Genomic DNA, 14,751 nt, shown 5'->3' on the forward strand with positions numbered 1-14,751 from the left:
CGCCCGGAGGGAGGGGCACACATATTTCATAATGGGCATTGAGCCAGGGGATGATGCGGGGCTGGCGTGGGACATAAAGACTGGGGTAAGTCTGAGCTTATGTCCAGTTACTCATTTGGTCAAGATGAGTAACTAGCCAAACGCCGTTTGGAGAAATGACCAAAAAGCTGCCTCAGATCTCCTGTTCTCGACCCCAGGCTCCACCGACCTACTCTACTCCTTCCTCCTCTGGACCCCGTGCTCCACCTGCCTACTCTATTCCTTCCTCCTCTGGACCCCGCCCTCCACCTATCTACTCTATTCCTCCCTCCTCTCATTGTCCTTCCTCCTCTCGTCGTCCAAAGCCGCTTCCTCTTGTGTCCCTTTACGTCCTCAACACTCCCCAGCGTTGTCCACCTCTCTCAACTCACAGGCCTACCTGTTTCCCTCCTGTTCCTAGTGCTTTCCTTTCTAGCCGCGCTAACCTACAGGTTTCCCCACGCAATCCTTGCTCTATTCCTTCCAAAAGGTCCAGTCCCCGCTGTTTTTGTCTCGCTCCTGTTCCCTGTTTCCCCACTGTCTACTTTCCTCGTACTCCCCCTCCCAGCCCCTCGTAGACTTGAAAGTCTTATCCTCCCCAACCTTCCAGCCAACTCCAACCAGACCTCCGTGATTCACAAATCCTATCCTGGAGAGATGATTTCCCTGTGAGTGGGCCGGTCCTGATATCATCCGGAATTGCCAGAACAGTTGATCCCCAGGAGCTTGACTTGGTGAAGGTTGGGAACTCAAGACAATGCCAATGAACATTTAGCTCGGAGGGTAAGCCTTTTCCATGATGGCGTTTTCACCCATAACAAGGTTATTGTACTATTCTCTGTATGTTACCTTCATCCTTGGAAATCGCCTTCAGATGCCGGAGATACCTTTAGCAAGATCCTTTTTTCCAGAAAACCTGTTTCTTTCCTCTCTTTCCCAATTAGCCAGCCTGAATGAATTCTACATTTATAACTGGTTTCTCCGTAGAATTTGGTCTGTGACCACAGAGCAAACAGCAAGACCAGGGACACAAGGTAGAGAAGAGTGAGTGGAAAACATCTCATCTGATCTCTACACGGGTGAGTCCTATTGATCTGCCCTGGATGAAAGTGAATGCGAGAATGGGCGACCCCTAAGAACTCACACACAGAGCACAAGACCCCTATTATAGACATACAAGGATTCAAGGTTCCCTGGTCTGGTTCCTCCAAGACTCTATTGTCCTGCACCCTAGGACTTGTAGAAACGTACTAGGGATTTTCTGTTTTGAGAAATGCCTCCGGCAAAAAGGTGCGGGGGCGGGGGGGGGGGGGGCGGCACCTCCCATTATCTTGTCATCAAAGCTCTGAGGGTTGAACCTCTGGATCCCAGAAAAAGGCAGGTACCAAGCCTAGAAGGCAAGGACACATCCATATCCTCTCCAGATGATAGCATCAAATAAACTTATGGTGTATATTATATAATGTTCATCATAATATATTAACAATTAACATAATAATATAATATATATGTATTTATCATATATATTTAAAGTTCTCTTAAACCAAGTACAGATTCAGTGGAATCTCAATCAAAATTGTAACACATATATTTGGAAACTTGATAAGCTGATTATCATTTCCACAGACAGGCAAAAGACCCAAGAATATCCATGACTCCCTTAAGAACTGGTAGGAGTAATTTTCCTGCCAGACACCAAGACTTACCACAAAAATTGTAGTAATTAAGATCGCATAGTATTAGTGCCAGCATAAACAAATAGATAAGTGGCAAGAAGAGTCCAGACCCAGGTTCACACCTATGTGGACACTTGACTGAAGACAAAAGTATCATAACAGAATGATGCAGATGGACTGTGTTTGCAACACATTGGTTCTTGGTCAATTGGATACTTATAGAGAAAAAAATTAAGCTAGATTCCTACGACATAAGCACACTCAAGGATCCACTTCAGGTAAAAATTACATCTAAATGTGAAAGAGCAAAAACAAATTGTGTAGGATCGCTCGGGTCATCAATGGCTATTGAGCACTGGAGACGCACTGTAAGGTATAAAATTTACACTGGATTTTAAACATAGTATCAACAATCAATAAAACATCTCAAGAGTATTTATATTGAAATATTGATGATTTGGACATACTGGATTCAATAAAACATATTTTTTTAAAAGATTTTGCTTATTTATTCATGAGAGACACAGGGAGGGAGAGGCAGAGACACGGGCAGAGGGAGAAGCAGGCTCCATGCAGGGAGCCCGAAGTGGGACTCGATCCCGGGTCTCCAGGATCAGGCCCTGAGATGAAGGCAGCGCTAAACCGCTGAGCCATCGGGCTGCCCATCCCTACAACATGTTTGAAATTAATTGACCTGTTTCTTTTTGCTCTTTTCATTAGATACTAGAAAATTTTGTGCCCAATGTGGCTTGTTTCAGATTTTTATTGGACAATACTGACTTGAAGGTCATGTGAGAAAAATATTTTCACAGCATCAACTAGGAAAAATGTCTTAAGTGTCACTTAGAAAGCACGAAGCAAACCATACCCTGGGAACCTAAGTGTGCAGAACACACGGCTCCCAAAAGGGCTTATTATATCCCTATTGGATAAAGAACTCCAGCAAAATGGTGAAGAAAAGACCAGCGATACAAAAGAAAACTAGGAAAAGATTGGTAACAGGAACTTCACAAAAGAGGATATCCAAGTGACTGACGGGCATACAAAAAATGTGGCCAACCTCATTAGTCAATAGGAAAAAGCAAATCAAAATCATAATGAGAGGGGTGCCTGGGTGGCTCAGTTGGTTCAGTGTCTGCTTTTGGCTAGCCCTACTAAACCAATCGTATCTCTTTGGAAAACCCCATTTGGCTATGGTTGGTTCAGTTTTCTTCTTATATATTGCTTGACTTAAATTCCTAATGCCTTGTTAAGGATTTTTGACATCTGTGTTTACGAGGTTATTTATCTTTAGTTTTCTCTTTTGTACCATTTGTCTGGTTTTAGTGTTGATGTAATGGTAAACTCATCATGACTTAGGAAATGAGGTTTTTGGCTGGCTCAGTCGGTAAGCATGTGACTTTTGATCTCAACCCAGGTTGGTGGATGAAAAGCTTTCTTAAAAATTTTTCTTAATCAAGAAATAAAAATAGCCAAAACCAATGAGCTGGGAAATGTGTCTTCCACTCCCGTCTAATGGAAGAGTTTGGGGAAGAGTGGTATTTTCTTCACTATAGGTTGGACCCACTGACCAGAGAAGACAGTTGAGCCTGGAGGCTATCTTGTGGAAAGTTTTTCAATTATAAATTTAAAAAGAGTTATTTACAAATGAAATTTTTAAAAATAGACATAAAGCTATGCAGATTTTCTATTTCTTTTCTTTGTTTTCATTTTCTGGTCAGTTCTGGAAATCTACACCTTCACAGAATAATCCATTTCATCGAAATCTTCACATTTCTATTGGTTGCTTTTCCTCCTAGCTATGGGTCACATTTTCCTGCTTCTTCTACTGTCTGCTTTTCTAGTACTTTTCAACCGATGCTGTCCTTTGCGAATGTTCTATTGCTGAGTGCTGGATTTGGCTGTGTTTCTTTCAGACGTGCTGGAAATTCTTCCGGGAGGCAGTTTGGCCCCGTGTGGATCCACCTGAAACTTCCAGAGCTTGTTTGGAAGCCGTGTTAGGATAAGGCTAAAGCAACCTCTTCTCTAAGCTAGCGGAGTCCAATTACTGAGATGTAAACTTCTGAGGGCCTCTATCCAACCCTTTCAACTAGGACGCTCTACCCTGTGTGCTCACAACTCCGTCCTGTACACATTCTGGGTGTTGCTGGGCTCACAGCGTTGCCGTCGTCCCTTCACCGAGTTTCTGCCTCTTAGTGCTGCCCAAGACTTCAGGCCTTTCCTTACACATCCCTGACGCTCGCTCTCCCTCCTTCCCCTCTCTCCAATTTTCTGCTCCACAATTTCTCGGCCACCTCACATGCCTGAACCTCAGTCTGTGTCTCCTCACCCAAGTGCTGTCACCTGCTCATCTTGGCTTCTGCTTTCCTGCATATTTCTCCAAGCAGAAAGCTGGAGCAACTGCAGGGCTCATCTCCTTTGCCTCCCTTTTCACAAGGAGTCATAGTGCAGGGCTACTCGGTACCCAGGGCCTGCATTTAAAAATCTTGTTTTATTTTTCTAAGCTCTATTTGGTGTCTCTGTTCTCCTTATGCGAATAAACACTCCCTCTGTCCGGGAAGCAGATGTAGGGCAGGGGATTGGTGGCAAGATGCTCTCGTACCTAGTATGCAAAAGGCATGTTTGCTGCTGCTGAGCCGAGTGGGTGGGACTTGCTCAGAAGTCTACATATTTAAACATGTCCTTCTTTCAGTTTCTATCCTACATTACAATCAGGTTGTTGTAATCAAAAAACTAAAATAAAACTCATGAATGAATGTGCACTATAGGCACAGACACAGGAAACTTATGTTTCTCTTTTCTCATCTTTAGCCAAAGGAATGCCAAGCACTTAGTATAGCTGGTTAATCTTGGTTCAAAAAGTATACAATCTTGATGGATTCTGATTTTTTTTAAAGATTTTATTCATTTATTCATGATACACACACAGAGGCAGAGACATAGGCAGAAGGAGAAGCAGGCTCCCTGCAGGGAGCTCGATGTAGGACTTGATCCCAGGACCCCGGGATTGCAACCTGAGCCAAAGGCAGACGCTTAACCACTGAGCCACCCAGGTGTCCCGAATTCTAATATTTTGTGATGTCAGTGGCCACAAACGTAACTGAAGATCTCGCCTACTTTAAATCTTTTCACTATTTTCATCTTCTTAGGTTCTGTCAGCAGCAGCTTTATATCACTGTTTATACAAAAGAGGAAGGTCCTGGCCTACGCTTAATAGCACGTGGTGATTCTATGGAGTCTAACCTTTCTTGCAAGGTTATCTTTCCTTGCACAAATCCATTATGTGCTGGCCTTTCTCAGGCAGCTCTCCACCTCCTAAATAGAACAAACCTAAAGAACCCTGTTGTCTCTGGGCAGGAGGACAAAGCTCCCCCAACCACAGAGAGTTGGTCCAGTCCTAGTTTATAGGAATACTACTATAAGACTGAGCCTGTTGTAGGGTTTTCAATCACCGCCGTTTGAAGGTCTGCCCTCATGCTGGAGTGCCTCCAGGGCGTGGTTCCAGCTGCTGCACAGCAGCTCACCATCATGCAGTGCTTATCTCCTGGGTAGTTAAGACCTTTTGTACGATTGGATAATTTTCATGTGTTTCTTCAGGAAATTTTCATGCATTCCTTGTCAGGTGAATTCCACGAGAGTTGTTTGTTGTTAATGTGGGTGGCATGTTTCTATTACATTTTTCTAGAAGTTGATTTCCCTGTTAGCTGTCTCTGTGCCTGCTTCTAATGGAGAGGTTGGGACAGGATTCAAGAAAAATCTGCAACTTCAGACACTGGCTGAGAAACTAGAGGACGGGGCTGTTATGTTTTTCTATGCTCCAGTATGTTCAACGCATCATCTGAGTTTAGATGCACACTGATGGCCTGGAAGCTCGCCCCCTACAGTCACTCAGCTGGCGGGTCCTGGGCTGGGCTGGGACCCCATAATAACGTGGGGCTGCAGGGGAGAGGAGATGAAACCACAGTGACTCCCACCTCCCTTCAGAGTCTCCTCGGAGCCCCAGGCCTGTGTCGGGGGAGGGCGGCCGGACCCCTGGGCGCGGGCCAAAGAATGGCCAGTTTCACAGGAGACTACGACGGTCTCGCTAGTTCTCCCCGAGCTAAGAGTGCGGCTCCTGAGCACAATGATGCTTCCTCTCGACTCGGGCTTTGTAAGATAGTGAAGACTTCAAAGGCTCATGTTTGAGCCTTGCTAGAAAAAGGCACCCAGCTGTGGCTCACCAGAAGCAACAGAGGTGCTTCTCTAGCTCAGCTGCGGTGTGAGCCAGGGTGCTTGTTTCTGAATCATGTTCAGGTCTATGTAATGACGTCAGCAGAAGAAAGCTCACAGTCCTAACTGAGATGATCTCCAGGCAGCCAGCCAACATTTACCAAACACCTCTATCTTTCCGTACTAAGCCAGGTCCTGGCAACGGAGAGATGGACCAGATATATTTCTTGCTCAGAAGTGACTTTCAGGGATCCCTGGGTGGCGCAGCGGTTTAGCGCCTGCCTTTGGCCCAGGGCGCGATCCTGGAGACCCGGGATCAAATCCCACGTCAGGCTCCCGGTGCATGGAGCCTGCTTCTCCCTCTGCCTGTGTCTCTGCCTCTCTCTCTCTCTCTCTCTGTGTGACTATCATAAATAAATGAAGAAAAAAAAAAAAGACTGAGGTACAGGGCAAGCCACTCTGGTGGGCTTTCTTAAAAAAAAAAAAAAAAAAAAAGAAGTGACTTTCATGTAAAGAAAACAATTTAGCAAAGTGTTCTGGGAACTATAGATGTGGAGTAGACCATGCCTCAGAGAAAACTTGGGCGAGGAGCTACAGGGTCCAGACGGGTTTTACAAGATTACACGTGGGCTCATTATAAATCGGTTTTCCCAGACAGACACAGGGGAAAGAGCCGTGCAGGCTAAGGACAAGGAGCAGCAAGAATTAAAACAAGGAGCCACTCAGTAGGTAGCGGGGTTCAGGAAACTGCCCAGGTGTCTGTACAGCTGTCTGGACAGATGTGTTCACGACTGTGTCTCACATGACACACGTCCTGGACTGTGCTGTGTCTTGAATGAACGAACACATAGATGAATAGATGCAATATTGAGTGTGAGAGAGCATGGGCTCTGCAGTCAAAGTGTAATATAGGAAGTATCTAGAGTAGTCAAATTCCTCGAGAAAGGAAAATGGTCCTTGCCAGAGGACACAGAGCGCAGGGGGCCATGGGAAGTCGTTCCGTGGGGATGAAACAATTCTGGAAATTAGTTTCACACGAGGCAAATATGCTTAAAATTCCTGAATCACATCCTCAGAAATGTTTCCAATGGTAAATCTTATGTGAACTTTACCACAATGACATTTTCTAAAATCAAAAACTGTGAAGTCCCCATGTTACATTCATTAGGTTCTTGAGTCTCTATTATCCCACCTGTAATCAGGGACAGAGAAACTTTTTCAGATTTTTTTTTTATTTTAAAATATTTTTTTTTCAATTTTTATTTATTTATGATAGTCACAGAGAGAGAGAGAGAGGCAGAGACATAGGCCGAGGGAGAAGCAGGCTCCATGCACCGGGAGCCCGATGTGGGATTCGATCCCGGGTCTCCAGGATCGCGCCCTGGGCCAAAGGCAGGCGCCAAACCGCTGCGCCACCCAGTTATCCCTTTTTTCAGATTTGAAACCTCGTCCGTTTCCCGAGCTAGACGGGGAGAGTTTTGATCCAGGCAAGGGCTTGATATGGGACAGGTCTCTGACTCCTCCCCAAATCTCTTTTAGCCAATGACTGTCGAAGGGGCGGTGCAATCAGGTCCCTAACCTGCTGGGCCTGCCGCCAGAGGGTCCCGTCCAGGCTGCTGCAGGAGCAGCCCCAGGAACCAGGCCGGACCTCGAGAAGCCGAGGGAAGGGGAGTCGCGGGCTTCAGGCTTCAGAAAGAAGCGAGGCAGGGGAAATCCCTTCTGGAAGGAGGGGGTGAGGAGGTAGCTCCACGTGCCCGGTGGCTGCTATCCTCGGTTTTACCACTCTGGATTGTGAGGTCCTCGCGAGCTGAGCTCCTAGTTACCCCCGGATAATGCTCAGCAGGTGTCTGGCCGAGGGTGAGTCTTCAAGAGGGCGGGACATTAACGCTGTGATGTGAAGCTCTGCCGGTGTTTTTCTACAGTTCACACAATCACCAGAAAGCCCGTGTCTTGGCACCAGAACCTGGAGGAACCTGCAGACGGTAAGTCCCGTGGTTTGGGAACAACACTGAGGTACAGCACAGACAGGCAGCTGGCTGGAGAGACCTTTCAGGGTAGTGTTACCTTGGGCAACACTCTGAGCCTCAGAAAGCTGGACTCACACTCACGAAGCTCACAGGACCGTCAAGCATAGGGCCGTCCCATTAACTGTCAAGGCCAGAAAAATCCTCCTAATGGCCTTCCCAGGGCATTCATATATTCAGTTATCAAACGTGGAGCTGTTCCCAGCAGAGGTCCTGAAGTCATTTTAACGGACTTCCAAGCCTGGTTCTACCACTCGTTAACCATGTGACTTTGAGCCAGTAATTTTAAATGTCTCTGAACCTACCTTCACATAGTGGTGAGGTTAGACAACATCACGTAAGTGACTCAGGACCTAGAATAGTATTGTCTTGCCGATCTGGAAATGCGACTGTTTTTCATTAATACCATGTGATGGTCCCTCAGATGGGGCCGGGAGTGGAGACCTCATACCGTGCCGATGGAGACAGACAAGTAGGTAAGGAGTAAAATGGGAATGGCAACAACAGAACACACGCATGCCCCTGGTCAGACAGTGTGGACTTCTGGGAAGGCTTCCTGGAGGTGGAGGTGGAGAAGCTCAAGGATCAAAGACCAGGAGGACATTCTGAGTTCTATGGAAAGACAGAGGAATGAGAGATGCCAGCATGGCCCAAGATATGGCGGTAGTTTGGCCTGGCTGGAGTATACAGGTGCACGGGGCAGTGCTCAGAAACAATGGAAGAGAGGTCTTCGGTGGAGAGCACCATCCTTCCCGGCGGGCTATCCTCCCTCCCTCCTTGGAGTAGAATTTGATGCAGGAAAGATACGAGGTCGATATAGGAGCACGGGGGGTAGGCAGGTGGGGTGGGCAGGAGGAGGGAGGACTCCATAGCAGAGTGGAGACAGACAAGTGAAAAGAGCAGTAGAGCGTCGGTAGAGGAAGTGAGGATGCTATCTGTCCTGAAGAGGCGAGCCCAGCTCGAGGAAGGGAGAGGAGGTGGGGCCTTGCAGCACTAAGATGAACAGGCAGCGAGGGACCTGAACGCTAGCCAGGATTGCCATGCTAACGGCTTATCCTAAGGATGCGCTCAGCCGGGTGCCATGTCCTTCGTTCTCAGCCATCTCGCTGTAGGTGGATATTGGCCCCAATTTACAGTTGAGCAAAGTGAGGCCTGGAGAAGTTAGACCACCTAGTTAGGCTACTAATGGAAGGGCCAGGAAGGGCTGACTATGAAGCCCAGGTTCCTGCCGTTGTCAGGCTGCCGCCCTCCAAGTGAGACTTGGTAGGGGGGAAGCTGAAAACGAAAACTGAAACCTGTGCAAGTCCTCAAGCTAGGGAGTGACAGGCACGTGTGGGCTTGGCAGCCCCAGCTCTTGCAGGAGGGAGGATGTGGCCTCTTACAACCCTCCCCCGCACTCCGTCATGGCCACATTGGCCCCGCTTGCTCCTGCCTCAGCGCCTTGGCTCTTGCTTCCTGTCCGGTGCTTCTGTCTGCCCCTGCCTGAGGCTGGCTGCTGCTTGGCATCGGGAGAGGCCTCCCCTCGCCGTCCCGTTCTAGAGTTGCCAGCCCTGCCTGTACCTCACCGTCGGGTTCGCTTGTCCCCTTGTGTAGCATGTCCTCTGTCCCCCCAGCCAGACCACCAGCTCCAGGAGAGCAGGGACCGTGCCTGCCACACTCTGCTCTACTTGCGGGGTCCAGGAGAGTGCCTGGCACAGAGATTGTGCTCAACAGATATGTGTTGCGAGATGAGGGTTGCAGGCCCTTGGCAGGCCCCTGAGGCCAGCTGCTGAGGCCGGGCCGAAGGACCCAGGAATTCTCGGCCCCAAAGCCTGCTTCCCTCAAGACTCATGCCTCTTCTCCTAGCCAGGTTCCTAAATCTTATCCACCAGGCCGCTCAGGGGCCACGGAAGAGATACCCAGACACGCAAACAGAAAGCCCAGAAATTGGACGGGACTCTGAGGCCTAGGTAAGCATGGCTCCTTGCCTTGGGGAGGCCCAGGGGCAACAGAGGCTGTGGCTAAGAGAATGGTATAGGAGGCCAGACCGCCTGGCTTTGACCCCTGGCTACCACTTACTAGCTGTGTGACCTTGGGGGAGTCATCGAAGGTCTTTAGTGCTTGTGGTTCCGCAGTGGAGCAAAAATGGAGATATTACAGCATGAGGTCGTGTGTTCACGGTGCCCAGAGCAGGCCTAACCCACAGCAAAACACACCCCCTTTGATTGGAGAGGCTCCAGGAGCAGTGAGGAGCCCGGGAAATGCAATCGTCAGCAGTCTCTCCCGAGATGACATAGGGCTTCTGGTGCTAAGACATTTCCGAGAACTTCCTGCCACGCTTGTCTCTTGTGTTGCTCCCGTCTTTCGTCACACGGAAGTTTTCCGTTTTGAAGTCATCAGATGTGCCGGTGTTTTCTTTTCTTTTTTTTTTTTTTTGTGCCGGTCTTTTCCATCCCGGGGTCTGGGCGCTGTGCCTTGCTTAGGAAAGCCTGCAATATCCAGAGGAGCAACACGACTGGCTTTCCTTTTGGGCTTTTCCTCAAGTTGTCGTGTCTTTTGAACACGTGGCTTTTAGGCCATCCGTGCCTTTTGCCCCTGAAGTGAAGCTGGAGACGCTGATGCTCAGCTGGCTCAGAACTTCCTTCCCTCCCTCCAAGGCACCGAGTTCTGGCGCCCCCCGTCTCCTGGGGCTTACTGCTCCTCAGCCTCCTCCTGACGCCCAGCCTCTACTCCTCGGGGAGGTCCTGCTCATCCTTCAGGAGCAGCCAGGAGTCCCCTGCTTATAAGGTCCCGTTAAGGAACGTGCGCCCCGTGCTCTCCACCCTGCAGATTAGGGCACCTTGCCCGTGTTCCTCTGGAGCATTGCATGCCTCCTGTCCCCCACCATTCAGCCGGATTCCATTACCAATGGAACATGGTGGCTCTGGAGCCAGAGAGCTTGAGTTCAGATCCCAGCTACCGCACTTTGGGGCTGTGGGGCCTGAGGAGGAATGGAAAGCAGAGCTCATAGCGCAGCCACTGAGCAGTCCCGGGCTCGTCCCGGCCCCTTGGTTTGACCCAGTTGTCTTCCTCTGCTGTGGGTGCACCCTTCCCAAGGACGGCCCACATCCTTAGCTCTTGCCTTTCTACCTTTGTACCGTGTGGTCCGGCCTTCCTCCCGTTTTCTACAGCTCCTGCTAGGGCATGTGTCTCTGCCACAGGGCAGCTGCAGGGGGATTGGGGTAAATAGCTCAGTTCTAATGAAGGGAGGGAGGGAGGGAGGGAGGGGGTTTGAAGGGGAGGCAAGAGAAAGGAAGGGTGGAGGAAGAAGGGAGGGAAGGAAGGGAGGAGGGAGGCACGGAAGGAAGGAGGGAGAGAAGGAGGAGGAAGGGCGTAGGAAACAGCTGTTCATTTACTCTAGCTTCTATTTGCCTGTGGGCCTGCACCCCGGGGAGGGCAGACTGGGAGACCAGAGGGTCCAGCAGGGAAGCCCCACCCCCACAAGGGTTGCTGAGCCTGAGAGAACTCCATCAGCCCCAGTGGAACTTTGGGCTCCGTCCCCCCCAGGCCAGAGCTGACCTCGCCCGGGACATGCAGACAAACCCAGTCACAAAGTGGGGACACTGGGAAAGCCACACTCAAATACCTCCAACTTCTGCCCTCCTGGTAAATTTGAGGAAAATGTATCCTTTCAGGCAATTGTGAAGGTTAATCTTACAACTTCTCTAAGTCGTATGTGTCAGCGGTGCTGTTGCTTCTCTGTGTAACCACGTCAACCACGTCCATTCTTTCATCCCAGGAGCGTGTGCTGAGCCCCTGGGGTGCGCTGGCCCAGGCCCCACGGACTCTGAACCCAGGTTGCCCTCCCTCCCCGGGGGTTGCCTTCTGATGCCCACCATCTCCTCTCTGGGTCAGCCCGGAATGTGACGAGCGCAGGCTGAACCGTGTCAGGGTGCACAGCGACATCGCGCCCCACAAGGCTAAAGCGTGGAGCTGGCGAGAAGATGATCGCCTCGCGTCGTATTCAGCGCCCACCTCGGTCTCATCCCTGAAACCCAGCGTGTGGGCTGTGTGGATAAATAAAGATGACTTTCCAGCGTCAGTCTGACCTTTCCGTTGTGGAGCCTCACATTTTTCTGCCGGCACGCCCTGGTTCAAGTCCTTCATCTTGGGAATCCCTGCGTGGCCCAGCGGTTTAGCACCTGCCTTCGGCCCAGGGCGTGATCCTGGAGTCCCAGAGTCGAACCTCACATCAGGCTCCCCGCATGGAGCCTGCTTCTCCCCCTGCCTCTGTCTCTCCCTGTCTCTCTCTGTGTCTCTCATGACTCAATATAGAAAATATTTCAAAGTACATAGTGTCCATCTGAAGTGCATACTTCCCACTGAGTTCTTTATTTCAGTGACTCTATTTTTCATTCTGGGGTTGGCTTTGTTGTTTGTTTGTTTTGGCATCTGTTCTGCAGTATCTTGTACTTTTTAATAGAATTTCAATTTCTTGTTCTATGTCTTTAATTACATGAAAGTGAAAAAAAAATAATTACATGAAAGTGTTGGTGTAGTGTTTGTGTAAATATGCCCTTTTTTATAGCTGTTGACCGTCCCTCACATGGATTGTCTGCTCGTGTGTTTTCTAATTTTGGATTGTGAACTCATCTTCAGCAGGGCTTTCCTTGTGACCTGGACCATGGTGATGGTCCTACAGCATGATAGATTTTGTATCTAACATCTCAGAGGTAACACTGACCTAAAACCAATTTCATTCTTGGCTGTGGATTTCTATATCACACAGTTCACATTTTGGTCTCAAAACTGGGGCAAGCAGTAGGCACAGGATTTCTTTGATTTTGTTTTAAGATTTTACTTCCCCACGAGAGACACAGAGAAAGGCAGTGACACAGGGAGAAGGAGAAGCAGACTCCTTGCAGGGAGCCCGATGCGGGACTCAATCCCAGGTCCCCAGGATCAACCCCTGATCCAAAAGTAGATGCACAGGTGTTGAGCCACCCAGGCATCCCAGGCACAGGATTTTAACATCTCAAGGGAAATTTTTAACTCAGATCCCAGTCAGAGACCTTTCCAATTCTTTGTGATGATAGTTGTTTTGTCCCAGATAAGCAGCAAAACCCAAGCCCCTAGCCAAATTTAATAATCTGCACACCACCCCATCCTAGACTGCCATTAACATCACCTCGAGTGCTTATTATCTCACCTTATTTTTTACAGCTGGACATTTCCTTTTCATTATCTAGGATTGGCTGCACCATAATTTGCCCGAATCCTAATTTTTGTGCATTAAGATTGTCTCGCATATTTCTCTAACTCTCATAAAAAATATCACCACGAATAGTCTTACAGGTATTGAGAATTATGGGTATTGTTTGTATCTTCCTTGTTGTATGAAATTATTTTTTCAGCAGCATTCATCAACATCAGAAAGTCAAATTGTTGGAATCTTTCATACTGGAGACTTTCCACCCAAGAAAGCAGAATAAAAAGATCTGGCAAGAGAGCATAGACTATGGTAAGAAATTCAATGAAATTATGAATCATAGATTCTGAAGTGGGTGAGGAGAGAAATCAAGATAACAGGAATCAGAATTAATCAGAAGAAAGTAAGAGTCAGTGGTTGTAGGCCCCAGTGAAGTAGGAACAATTCAGTGATTACCACGTAAGTTCAGGAAGTAGTAGTCAGAAAATGCAATGTAGGAGTACATGATTTCAGGGGTGGGATAATTCTTGGGTCCTGGAAAAGACCAGGTATGGCCACAAGCAGCTGAAGTCGAATGGATGGGTGGATATTATTGATAAAGAAATCAAAGGAGAAGCCAAAGCATTGAACCTACATGGACACTGTGGATTCAATGGGATCATCTACATGGACACTGACGTCACTCAAGACGAAGGACTGAAGGGGTCCCTGGGTTGCTCAGTGTATTGAGCATCTGCCTTTGCTCCAGATCATGATCCTGGAGTCCTGGTATCTAGCCCCATGTCAGACTCCACAAGTAGTGGGAAATCTGCTTCTACTTCTCCCTCTGCCCCTACCCCAGCTGCTTCTTCTTCTTCTTCTTCTTCTTCTTCTTCTTCTTCTTCTTCTTCTTCTCCTTCTTCTTTATTATTATTATATTATTATTATCCTCCTCCTCCTCCCCTCCTCCTCCTCCTCCTCCTCATCATCATCATCATTTCTTCTTCTTCTTCTTCTTCTTCTTCTTCTTCTTCTTCTTCTTCTTCTTCTTCTTCTTCTTCTCTCTCTCTCTCTCTCTCTCCCTCTCTCTCTGGCTAACTTTCTCTAATAAATAAAAAATTTTTTTAAAACGATTATGGACTCAAGACTAAGACTTTGAGACAAGCGCAAATTATTCAGAGAAAAATGAAAAGGTATCCATATCATAAGTGTCAGGGAAATGGTGAGTAGCAAAGTTTCTATGGGAGAAGAGATTCTCTTGCCTGAATTCTTCAGAAGACTTGTGGGGTTTTCCTGCCTTTCCCCATGCCCCACTGTAAGATTCTACATGGAGCAGCCATCTCAATCCACTTAAACAAAAGTAAGATCCTCTTACTCTTCTGAAATCATTTGAAGGCTCGCCCAGCTCAGTCACTGTAAAAGCCAAAATGAGGATGGTGGTCAAAAGGCCTATGTGATCTGTCTGCCCTTCCTGGTCTCTTTTATCACAACCTCTATGTCTGCCTTCCTGACCATCTGCGTCTTCCTTTACTGTTTCTCAGAAACCCATACAAGTTCCCACCCTTAGACTCATTCTAGCTCGTTCCCTTGCCTAGAAAATTCTTTGTCTAGAATTTCTCTTAGAAAGCCTTCTCTTGCTTTCTATACCCAGAGGTAACCTGTTCATGAAGGCCTACAT

The 14,751-nt window shown here is 48.1% G+C and overlaps 1 long non-coding RNA gene across 3 annotated transcripts; it reads left to right on the forward strand.

The window, feature by feature from the left end:
- Positions 1–11,993, forward strand: LOC119878692. 3 transcript variants are annotated; one of them, XR_005387076.1, is made up of 6 exons: positions 1–801; positions 963–1,097; positions 7,443–7,885; positions 8,352–8,403; positions 9,773–9,876; positions 11,685–11,993. It is a non-coding gene; the product is annotated as an uncharacterized LOC119878692 (long non-coding RNA). The 3 variants fall into 3 exon arrangements; XR_005387075.1 differs by having other exon boundaries at positions 1,006–1,097; XR_005387077.1 differs by having other exon boundaries at positions 1,006–1,097; positions 9,777–9,876.
- The last annotated feature ends 2,758 nt before the right edge of the window (positions 11,994–14,751 follow it).

Source organism: Canis lupus, unplaced genomic scaffold, assembly GCF_011100685.1.
Source record: "Canis lupus familiaris isolate Mischka breed German Shepherd unplaced genomic scaffold, alternate assembly UU_Cfam_GSD_1.0 chrUn_S1829H2026, whole genome shotgun sequence".
Lineage (NCBI taxonomy): Eukaryota > Metazoa > Chordata > Mammalia > Carnivora > Canidae > Canis > Canis lupus.